The sequence below is a fragment of the Nicotiana sylvestris genome, chromosome 8 (assembly GCF_000393655.2).
Source record: "Nicotiana sylvestris chromosome 8, ASM39365v2, whole genome shotgun sequence".
NCBI classification, from domain to species: domain Eukaryota; kingdom Viridiplantae; phylum Streptophyta; class Magnoliopsida; order Solanales; family Solanaceae; genus Nicotiana; species Nicotiana sylvestris.
The window spans coordinates 161,195,529-161,206,506 of record NC_091064.1 but is presented as its reverse complement, the minus strand read 5'-3'; the positions used below and the strand labels follow the sequence as shown (position 1 = coordinate 161,206,506).

General features: G+C 34.4%; 1 long non-coding RNA gene across 2 annotated transcripts; it reads right to left on the bottom strand.

Annotated features, from left to right (window-relative positions):
* Positions 1-1,698: 1,698 nt before the first annotated feature.
* On the bottom strand, positions 1,699-10,003 carry LOC104231756 (uncharacterized). Of its 2 annotated transcripts, none has more exons than XR_011401461.1 (3): positions 9,659-10,003; positions 7,593-7,711; positions 1,699-4,251 (listed from the first exon to the last, which is right to left on the bottom strand). It is a non-coding gene; the product is annotated as an uncharacterized lncRNA (long non-coding RNA). The 2 variants fall into 2 exon arrangements; XR_712171.2 differs by having other exon boundaries at positions 7,593-7,714; positions 9,659-10,002.
* Positions 10,004-10,978: the final 975 nt, after the last annotated feature.

Here is a 10,978-nt window from a genome sequence, read left to right as displayed (position 1 = left end):
TATTTTCTCTTAAAATAGGAATGACCCAACCCAACTTACCCAATATCTATATACATAAATTAAATAATTCTAAAGTGAATCCTTCCCCCACAAAAAACTTAGTTCGGAATGAAGGAGAGTCTTACCAAAAAAAAAATGTATAATTTGAGGGTAGTGAAACAAAAATAATATCAATTTGAATGAAAATCTTGAAAAGAAAATAAAAGATAGAAGTATCTTGTTTTGAAGGATTCACTTTTAGTATTAGTTTAACTTATATATATGAATTTTGGGTCGGCTGAGTCGGGTTGGATCATTCCTATTTTAATAGGGTTATTATTTATAAGACTAAAAATAAACAATAAAATAATGTGGAATAAGAACATACTAAATGTTTTCCGGATACTATGATTTTTGTGTGAGTTAGTGAAAAATTCGTGATTTTTATGTGAGAAAATAAAGTTATATGACTGGTGAAAAAAATCATAATTATATGACCATTTGTGAAATTTACCCCTAGAAATCGTATACTATCTCTCTTTCAACTCTACCTTTAGTACTCCAATTAAGTGTCAAATAAGTAGGACGTTTAAGAGAAATAAAGAATAAGGGTTGGGATTAGCTCCAATTAAATACTCTTATGATTAAGGATGTGCAAAAATCTTAAAGAAAAATAATATGAACAGGAAGAGTATTAAGTAGCAATGTAAACGAAATAAACTGCTGCTTATAAAGCTGAAACATGATATTGGGAATAGAAAATATGATTTCAATTTAGATTCCTAACTATATTTGAATGGCTCCAACTGAAACTAACACCTAGTCACACGTGTGAGATTCTCCTTTCCCATATTTCCTTTATTAACTATATATACATCACATGTATGATTCTTGTTGCATGGTTTATCTAGCGACAAGTTAATAAAAGAAAATAACTAAAAAAAATAATAATGTAAGAGCCGTTCATTCATAAGCTTTATAGGTCATGGTTTTTAAAAAAATTATTTACTACATAGGGGGAGGAGGGGAAAGAAGAAAGGGATACTACGGTACTAATGACGTTTAAACCCTCGATCAATGGCAGAGCCACATTCAACTAAGGGCTGTCGATATATCACTTCGCCGGAAAATTACACTATACTACTAGATAAATTTTTTTATTTTATACTATATATATTTACTATACAATGACTCCCCTTAATTTTATGGTGTATTTAAATTCTTATATTTTAATACCCCTTAGTGAAAATTCCGACTCTACCACTGCGCTCGACCTCAACTGTAGAAGAGATGTAGCTCATAACCGAGCTTGATGTGGCATTAGTGATAAGTTAACATTTACTAAAAAGGAAATACTTATATGCTTCTACTTTGATTATACGAGATGAAAGTTGCTAGTTTGCTACTACCTCAAGCTTTAGTCCATAATTCCCTTTTTTCCTTTAAATTTTGGTGAGAATCCCTAAACTAATGATAAGACACTTTTGAAATCAATAATTGAACCGGAAAAGTCCTAAAAGCAATATAGGATCTAATAAAGGATACTTCATCAGTCATTTTCATTCCTTTCTGTGTGATCCTAAAGTGCTGTCACTATAAGAATCTTTGCAGAAATTCAAATTTTTTTAGGAGTTCTATACAACTTACTTTTACTATTATCCTCTTTTTAATTATTTTATAATACATTAAACAAAGTATATTACTTAACATATTCTAGAGTCAACATCAAACTCTGATTTTTCAATCTTATTTTAATATTCATGCCTGTCAAAAATAGAGAATGAATAACCCAAAGAAAAGACAATAAATTGGGTGTAAACCATGAAAGACCAAGGTTCAAATCCAACATAGGAAAAAAACACTAGATGATTTCTTCCTACTCATTTGAATCTTGACGGATAGAGTTATCCGGTGCATATGCTGATGAAATGTACCAAATACCTAATGAATAGTCGAAGTACGTGCAAGATCATCCTGACACAACTGTTATAAAAAAGAAAAAAGAAGAGTAAGAGAAAGATATCTAAAGCAGAAGAAGGTACCTGCATTCATTAATTATCCAGTGAAGGACCGAAAATACTTATGATAAGAAACTATTAGAGAACGAAAGAGCCATAAAAAGGCTTACAAGAAGAGTGAAGAAGACAAGGACAACTCACATAAAAGAGCAGTAAATTAATCCCTAACTTTGACTTGTATCCTCTTATATGTCTGCAACATCTCCATCAACAGTACCATATAGACATTGATGTTTTACCAGATAATAATCCAATAAATGCTTTTAACTTTATTCAGTCTAAGTAGTGGTCACCAATAATCAAGGACATTACAATTGACTTAAGAGATTACCTTGGACTTTGAGACAATGAGAATATGTTAACCATGAATCACTAGCTATCGCTTTTGTCAACAATTGACACTCTCAACCTTTCTACCTTCTGATGTAGCAGAAATCTCTTCTACCCACTTGTCGTGTGTGCGAACAAAGTCCCACATTGATAGCTTAAAAGTTTCCCAGGACCCTGCTACTAAGAAGGATGTTCACTTCTTAAAATATCCTTATATACGTAGGCGGATACGTGGGGAAGGGGTCAGATTTATCCCGACGGCAGCAAGAGTAACAATACTGTTTATAATGCTACAGCAGCAAGTATAGTAAGCAAAGCCCAGTACTGCAGAAGAAATTAGACGAAGTACTCCAGATACGAAGTATGGAAAGGTGTCTATAACTTCTCCCCCGGGGCCTACCCCCAACCTAGAGTAGCTAGGTGGGGTGTAGGGATCTCTTAATGGTGTGAGGTCTTTTGGAGAAAACCGTGCAGGTTTGGCCAAAAGAGGGCAATATCACATCATGTTAAGAATATCTTTGGGGCGGTTTAGCCCAACACCACCATCAACATTTAACTTCATGTTTTTGGCTTTATTTAACTTGCAAAACAACAGGATGCAGGTAGTGAAAATTAGAAAATGTCAAGAAGTGAGAGTTTATTTCTAAGTTTACCAAATCAAGAATGGGATTGGTCTCCTACACATTAAATGCTTACCGTGCAATGGAGTTAATTTTCTTGTCTCCTGAAATAAATGCACCAATAAAATTTCAATGCTTGCAATAAAACACATAAGGGTCAGAGCTTCTTACCCCTTCACCATCTTCATTGGGGAATCCAATGATCAAAGGTACAAAATGTTATATGTCAGGAACAAATAACATGGTTCATGTCATCGCATGAATAAGACAATGTCAAGATCAAACTTAACTTCATGTTGATGAATCTTATGGTATATGTTCTCATTTGCATCATAAATCCATGTTCCTTTTATCTGAATGCAGCAGCAGCTATCCATGCCATTGAGTATTAAAGACATGTAAGGACTACCATGAACAGTAAGCTTTACATGTACGCATAATATTTATGTGCAGCAGCCTTAGCTTGCTCATCCGTGAAATGACTGAACGTCTGAAACAAATAAAAAATCAACTACACAGGCCATCTGACTTAATCAGACAACTTTGATAATTAGTCGGGAAGTAATATCAAGATCGCTGGGAAGGTCTCTCAGAAGAAATGGTAAGATACTATATAAACTGTTACTATACTTGACCTGATGGTCACTATATCACATAATAAGAAGTGGAAGAAGAAAAACAATGATTTTTTTATCTTTCTTCCTCACTTATTCGGTTGGAAACTGATCGCTTGTCAGAAATTTGTAATGAACTCTGAGATGTGTCTATTTCCTGTAACTTAAAAATTAACAACATAAGGCAAACTAAACAAGTTACATGAAACGTTGTGCTTTATAACACTAAAACTGTGGTTTATGTGCAACTATAACAAGTCACATGAAACATTTTACTATATAACATTAAACTGTGGTTTATATCAACTATAATTCACTTATTCATTTCCATGAATCAAGAATAAAAGAATGCACTCCATCAAATCCTTTTTGAAGTTTTCAAGACAGCCCAATTTCTATTCAATACATGACTGCACAAGGAAATGAGCATTCGTTCTTACCCTTTTCTCCTCGTTGGACTAAGTATGAAATCATCTTCGTCATTGTTATCAGTTTTAATCGTGTTTTTGATTTTACATCGCCATTCTTTGATTCTTGCTGCAGCACTTTGGAACTCTGAGGTTTGCTCGAGATTAGTGGTGGCAGAGACTTCACACGGGTCCCTGTGCGAATTTGGTTTTGCTTCCTCTGCTTTTTTTCTCTAGTACCTTCTTTTCTCTCTCAGGTGATACCAGACCGTGTTCCATTAACCTGCAAGTATATGCCTCAGTCCACATATTTCAACATTCTTGTAGATTCAATCTATTAAATGTTGGGTCATTCCCAATATATGAGTCAGGGAAAGATGCATAGAGGGGTAAAGTTTACGGGGAACCCAAAAGTGAAAAGGAACATGGCTAAGAATCAATATATAGCTGAAATCAAGCAAGACATATATAGATTAAGCATTAACATGATCTATGTATCGAAAATAAAAATAAAAATTAATCAGAAGCAAAGATCATAAAATTCCTCGTCCTTGAGCTAGTATTGTATTCTAAAACTTCAATATCTGGTTCATGATAAACCCATTCACTGAATGAGGTTACTTTTCAGAAAAGTCAAGTTCACTAAACAATGACTAAAATAAGAACTGAGACTATGTAATACAATCCCACTAAATGTGTTTCATTACACCTCATCCATATGGTTTCTGTATAATAGTTTGACCAAGCATTCGAGAACTAAGCTTCATACTTTTGACATCTGACAAAATTTATATTACAGTTCTTTGAGACCAAAATCGGATGTATGCATATGACAGGGGATTTGGATGATATCTGGGGCTACCGCTCCATGTGGTTGAAATGTGAAATATGTCAATTCTGAATTTGGACATTGACTCCTTCATCCTGGTCCACGTGAAATGAGCACCTGACATCAACTAGCTAAAGGCTATCAATAAACTCTGAACACTTCATTGCCCTAGAGAGTCAAATTCCATCCTTTCATCCAAATAACTCATCGTATTAAAATTTCCTCCTGACATCTAAGAACTCTTCATTCTCAAAACAAACATGAAAGTTCATCCCAGAACTCCCTTTGGGACCCCTCACCCGTTGACCTGTACACATAACTCTAAGTTATATTGCTATCTGTACTCTTGAATGACAAAGCAATGGAGAAGCACCTTTTTTTACCTGTACCATCTTCAGCTTCCTCTCATCCTATGATGCAAAACTCACTTCGATACTTCTCCTGGTTGGGATCGTTTCACCCAGGAATTTAAGGGAAGAACACCGTGTTTCAAAAACTTCCTGGACAGATGTTGTCATTCCCGGGCTGAATTTCATTGTTGAAAGTGAGAATTTGTGGGGTAAAATTCAAAAATAGCCAGATTTACAATTGGTCGTTCAAAAATAGCTCAGTTTCAAAAGTAATCGAAATTTAGTCACTTTTCATGTAAAGATAAATCTGAGCGAAAACACTTTTCAAAACCCGGAAAATACGCCAGTATATTATGCTGGAGTTCCAGCATAAGTATACTTGAACTCCAACATATTATACTGGAGTTCCAAGATAAGAATGCTGGAACTCCAGCATATTCAGTAAGTATACCGGTCCAGCATAATATACTGGAGTTTGGAGCACCGGTGCTCCAGTGTCCAGTATATTATACTGGAGCCAGCAAAGTATACCGGTCCATATTATGCTGGAGTTCATGCACAGGTGCACCGAACTTCAGTATATTATGCTGGACCAGTCTCTGCTGCAGCAAAATAGTGGCTATTTTTCATTGACTTGGTAAACGCTGGCTATTTTTGAATGACCAGTCCGAAATGCCGTGCTATTTTGTGCAAATTACTATGGGGTCAAGTATGACTTAAGAACTAACTTGAAATGCCTAACAAGGTTCTGCATGAAAGAAGACATCGAGGGATGACTTCGCCCCCTCATGTTATCAGCAAAAATTATCAAGTCTGACAAGTGAGGAAATTGCAACTCCTGAAGTGTTTCTATTGGGGGAACCAATGATAGAATAAAATAAGGTAACTGTATGAGGCAATGCCTTAATAATACTCTACAGACAGGGTAGACAGGATATCTCGTCTATCGCATCTGTTTTTTTATTTGTTTCGATCAGAAGTTATATTTAGCAGACAAATATGAACTAGGTAAAGTATACTTGTTTATTCTCTCATAATTCATACTGAAAAATGAGACATGTCATCTAGAAATGTGTTTGGCCAGTAAGAACATGGGATACACATGTTTTGGTAGACATATGCCACAATCCAGAAGATGCAATTTCATTTCACAACATAATAAAAGATCAGTCACTTATAAACACTACCAGACATCTGACAGGGCATAACGCGAGGCTAACTCATATATAAATACTGAAGCACCTCTCTCAGCAAACAAATGATGAATTTGTCCTTCACTTGTAGGGTGGTGTAGAACATATCTTCTGCAGATAAACATAATGATGGTTATCTCTTCCTTAAGCCATTGCCTTATACGTTACATCTTTGTCTTTCGACCTTGCCAATTCCTGTTGTTCTTGCTAACTTACCCAAGTACTAGTACTGCAAGAATTTAATCAACTCCCCGGAAGCATCTAATAAAGTTCTCATAATCCACTTCTCATCCAAGCTTGGATGATAGTTGGGGATCATGTTAAACCCAATTTACACAACAGGATCTCACCTTACATATTAAGGGCAATTTAAGGACCAACAAGCATGTATAGTCTGCATAAAAGAGAACTTTCTTCCTCAACCATAAATCATAGTAAGTTAGAACAACCCTTGGACCACCAGAGGTTGCACATTTCAGCGAAGTAGAAGCATGAGGGATCTTTAGATGGAGGCCCTAAGCTTCCATGAGGTTTTTATATGTACATGATGGGATCTTACAATAAGGTCTAAGGATTGTGAAAGACTATTTTCCCTAGAAATATAGGCTACTGTTAGCACACAATTTTATTGTTTTAAGCTTTTAGCAGGGTTCTGTCCGTTTGAAAAAATATGTGTTATGCAAAGTCTTATCCATGACGAGATAAAAATGATGAAGACGTTCATGTAATGCAAAGCTCATATTCTGAAGACCAAGTTCAGCATTGAGATATATAAAATGAAACCAGAAGAATCACAAGTGGTGTAGCAAGTATGATTATGATGTTTAAGTTAATGTCATCATTTCCTCAATTTATGGATTCTATAACTCAACTTGGATTTTGGGACATTAGAAGTCCCACCATAAAAACAAATGTCCTACGTGTCGTTAAAGGCTGCAAGGAACTTCCTTCAAGGGATTGGACCAGCAACTTGGAAGTTGAGATGTTCTTCTGAATGGAAACATTTGACGGCAGAAGACCACATGAAATCGAGCAGATCAATTTTTTAGTTGATGAATGCCATATTCTCAAAGTTTCCAAGAGAGGGCAATAAAGACGCAAAACAAGAAAGGTTCACATAACGACACCTTACTGCAATAATATAGCAATGCTGTGATCAATTCTTTATATTGAAGAAAATACATCAGGCATCTCAAATTTCCTAGCGAACATCGTTTCCTATATATGACATTAAAGATGTGGGCAGAGTTACCTGAAAACTGTGCTGATGGGAGGTAGAAGGTAACCGATGGAATAGTTGAGGTGTGCGCAAGCTGGCCCGGACACCACCATCATCCACGAAAAGAAAAAAAAAAGGTCTTTCCATTTTTACTTCTAGACAATATCAATATCTCTGTGTTAGTATCTGTTATTAAGTTTGTAAGGCTCACAAATCAACACCTTAATGCAATGATGCAGCAATGTTGCTATCAAAACTATTCAACAAAAATTTATCAATCCTATTTCGTAGGAAACAACATTCCTGTGTCTTGAAAACACAATATCAAATTGTACTTCAATGCATGACCAATTACTCCATATTAGTAACAGTAGCAGAAAATTTTGTGAAATGGAAATAGGAATGTAAAGCAAGAAAAGCAACCTTAAGGCAATGATACAATAACATTGTTATTGAAACCAAATATTTGTAGAAAATACATCAACAATCTCCTTTTAGTAGGAAACATCACTGATCACTCCTATGACAGGAAAGATCCACTGATCACTCCTATGACAGGAAAGTACTTCAGCACATGCTCAATATCTTCTTATTAGCAGGAGTAAAGTGAGTTTTGTACAATAAAAAAAAAGATGTGAAATAATTAAAGGCTTACGTAATGACACCTTAACGATCAAACAGCAACATTATTAAAAACTTAATATTGAAGAAATACATCAAGCATCTCCTATATCTCAGGAAACCCTATTTCCTACGACATAAAAAGTCTAATATCCACTTTTACTCATATACACGAGTAAGCTTTGTAAAATGAAAATAAAGACGTAAAACACAAAAGGCTCAAGTGAAAATAGCTTAATGGAATGGCACAGCCAAGTTGTTATAAAACATTTATACTGAAGAAAATACATCAAGCATCCCCAATTTCCCAGGATATCATTTCCCCTGACATGAAAAATCTAACATTCGCTTTTACTTCTAGACAAGATAGATATCTCTGTATCAGTAACTTGTTGTAGTAAGTCTTGTAAAATGGAAATAAAGATGTAAAACAAGAATGTCTCATACACGAGACCTTAACACTATGACACAACAATGTTACTATCAAAACTTTATATTGAAAAATCACATCGAGCATCCCCTATTCCCTAGGAATCATTGTTACCTATGACATGAAAAATCTAATAGCTCTGTAGTGTACCTGTTAGCATCAAGCTAATAACATGAGGAAATAGTCGATTGGGGTATTTTGTTAACAATTCCATTCACAGTTTATGATTGTCTCCTTTTAAGTAAATTAGTTCTGATATTAATAAATGCATGTTTCACCATCTAGTTTTGTTTTGTATATACACTTGAAGAAAATGATGAAATCTTTGAGGCAGAGAAACGGATTTGAGGATCATGAGTGGATCATGCCAAGCAGACCTCGATTTATCGAAAGTCCTAATCCTAGACATCCCTAGTTAGAGAAAGGTTATTGGTAAATCATTTAGACCAACACCTTCTATGCATGCTCGATGGAGAGGATGGTGAAAATTTTGTAAAATAGAAGTAAAGATGTATAACGGGGAAGGGCTCACATAACACCACCTTAATGTAACAATGTTTAATCAAAACTAAACACTGAAGAAAATATCTCAAGCATCTTCTGTATTTCTCGGGAAACATTTTCGAAGACATGAAAAATCTAACATTCACCTTACCAATATCTGCGTATTAATTCCTCCTTGGTAAGTCTCGCAAAATGGATATACCTTTAGAACTAGTTGTGCTAATTGATATCAAATCCCATACAAGTATAGTGCTACATATGACTCTTAGGACAAAAAGCAGTCTCCCTACTTGTCAAGAAAACTTACCAAAACTCTGCTATTTTCACTTGAAGGTATCTTTTTTGGAAATGATTTCATAGAATAACCTCAATTGGTGTTTAAAAGGCAACAAATAAATGAACTTATCGACAAGATAAATAATTAATTCACATGAAAAACAAGATATCTCACACACCCAGAAAAAGAAAATAACAAAGAAACCACAGGAAAAGTGAAATCTTGAACTACATAGAAACAAAAAGATATGATCTTGCTTAAGGGTACCTCAGTTTTAGAGACAGTAATGGTGGATTTTCCCTCATGTGGCTTGAAAGAGATCACAGATGAATCAATTTTAGGCGGCCGAACCCACTTTTGATAGCTACTGTCAGATTTGACCTTTGACCACCTTAGTTTTTGTCTCAGTAGCCATACGTTTTTTTTAATCAATTATTGGATTCATCAACATCATCATTCATTTCTGTAGTGAAATTTGGTGGGTTAAACTGTTTCTAAACTTAGTTTGGTGGAGTACTCAGTTTTTTCACAGACATTACCGGTACTTTTGCGGCAAAAAGGTGGTAAGTACGTTGCAGCCTGATCATAACTCATAATGTGTTCTGGAAGATGAAATATGGAAATATTTGTAACGATGACGTTGCCATAGAATGGCCTAGGGGTGTTAAATGGATATTCCAAAACCGATTGAACCATACCACACTCAATTGATTTTTAGGTTTTTTTTTAAGGAAATCACAAGTTTTTATATAAATGTATAACCACACCGATAATTAGAGTAAGTTTTTTATTTAATGAAAATAAACCAAAAAAATATCGAATCGTACCAAATAAATTTTACATGTGAAAAATATATTTATATAATAAATTTAAAAATAATAATGCATTAAATTTTTCACTGGGCCTTGGAATTATGAAAACTGTTACAAGCCAACAAGTAATTAAACTCAAAATACTAATTTCTAAAACCTATTATGCTACTTCTGCTTAAACTAAGTTATTTCAAGTATCTTCATTAGCAAGACACAAAGTATTCTAACGATTATGAGTAGCAAACTATAATGTATTGAATGAGTTTCCTTTCATATAATTTAGATTTAGCTTTTTAAATATTTAATCTTCTATAGACTTTATTCTTGAGTCCCAGCTTGGTTAATATCTTTTCACTCGTGTGATTTATATTTTTTATTCTCTTTGCTTGGTTTCTTTTATGTTGTTGTAGAATAGTTGATGGATCTATACTCTAGCCATCTTTCATTTTTTTAATCCATCACCCTTTAAACAGTAAAAATGTCTAGAGAGTTTTGCTAAGTTCTATAAAAGAACATATGTTATTGCATTCAACTTCTACTGGTGAATTTTACATGATATTTAAAAAAATACTGAAAATTAACCGAACCGTCCCAATACCAAAGAGAAACCAACATGACTGGGACGGTTTCGAAAAGTCTAATTTTGGTTATATATAATAGAATAATCAGAAAAATGGTATGGCAGAAATTTTATAAAATAATCAGCCGAACCGAACCATTGACACCCCTAGAATGGCCAATGGGGGTAAATATCTCAACAAGCCTTGTACTATTG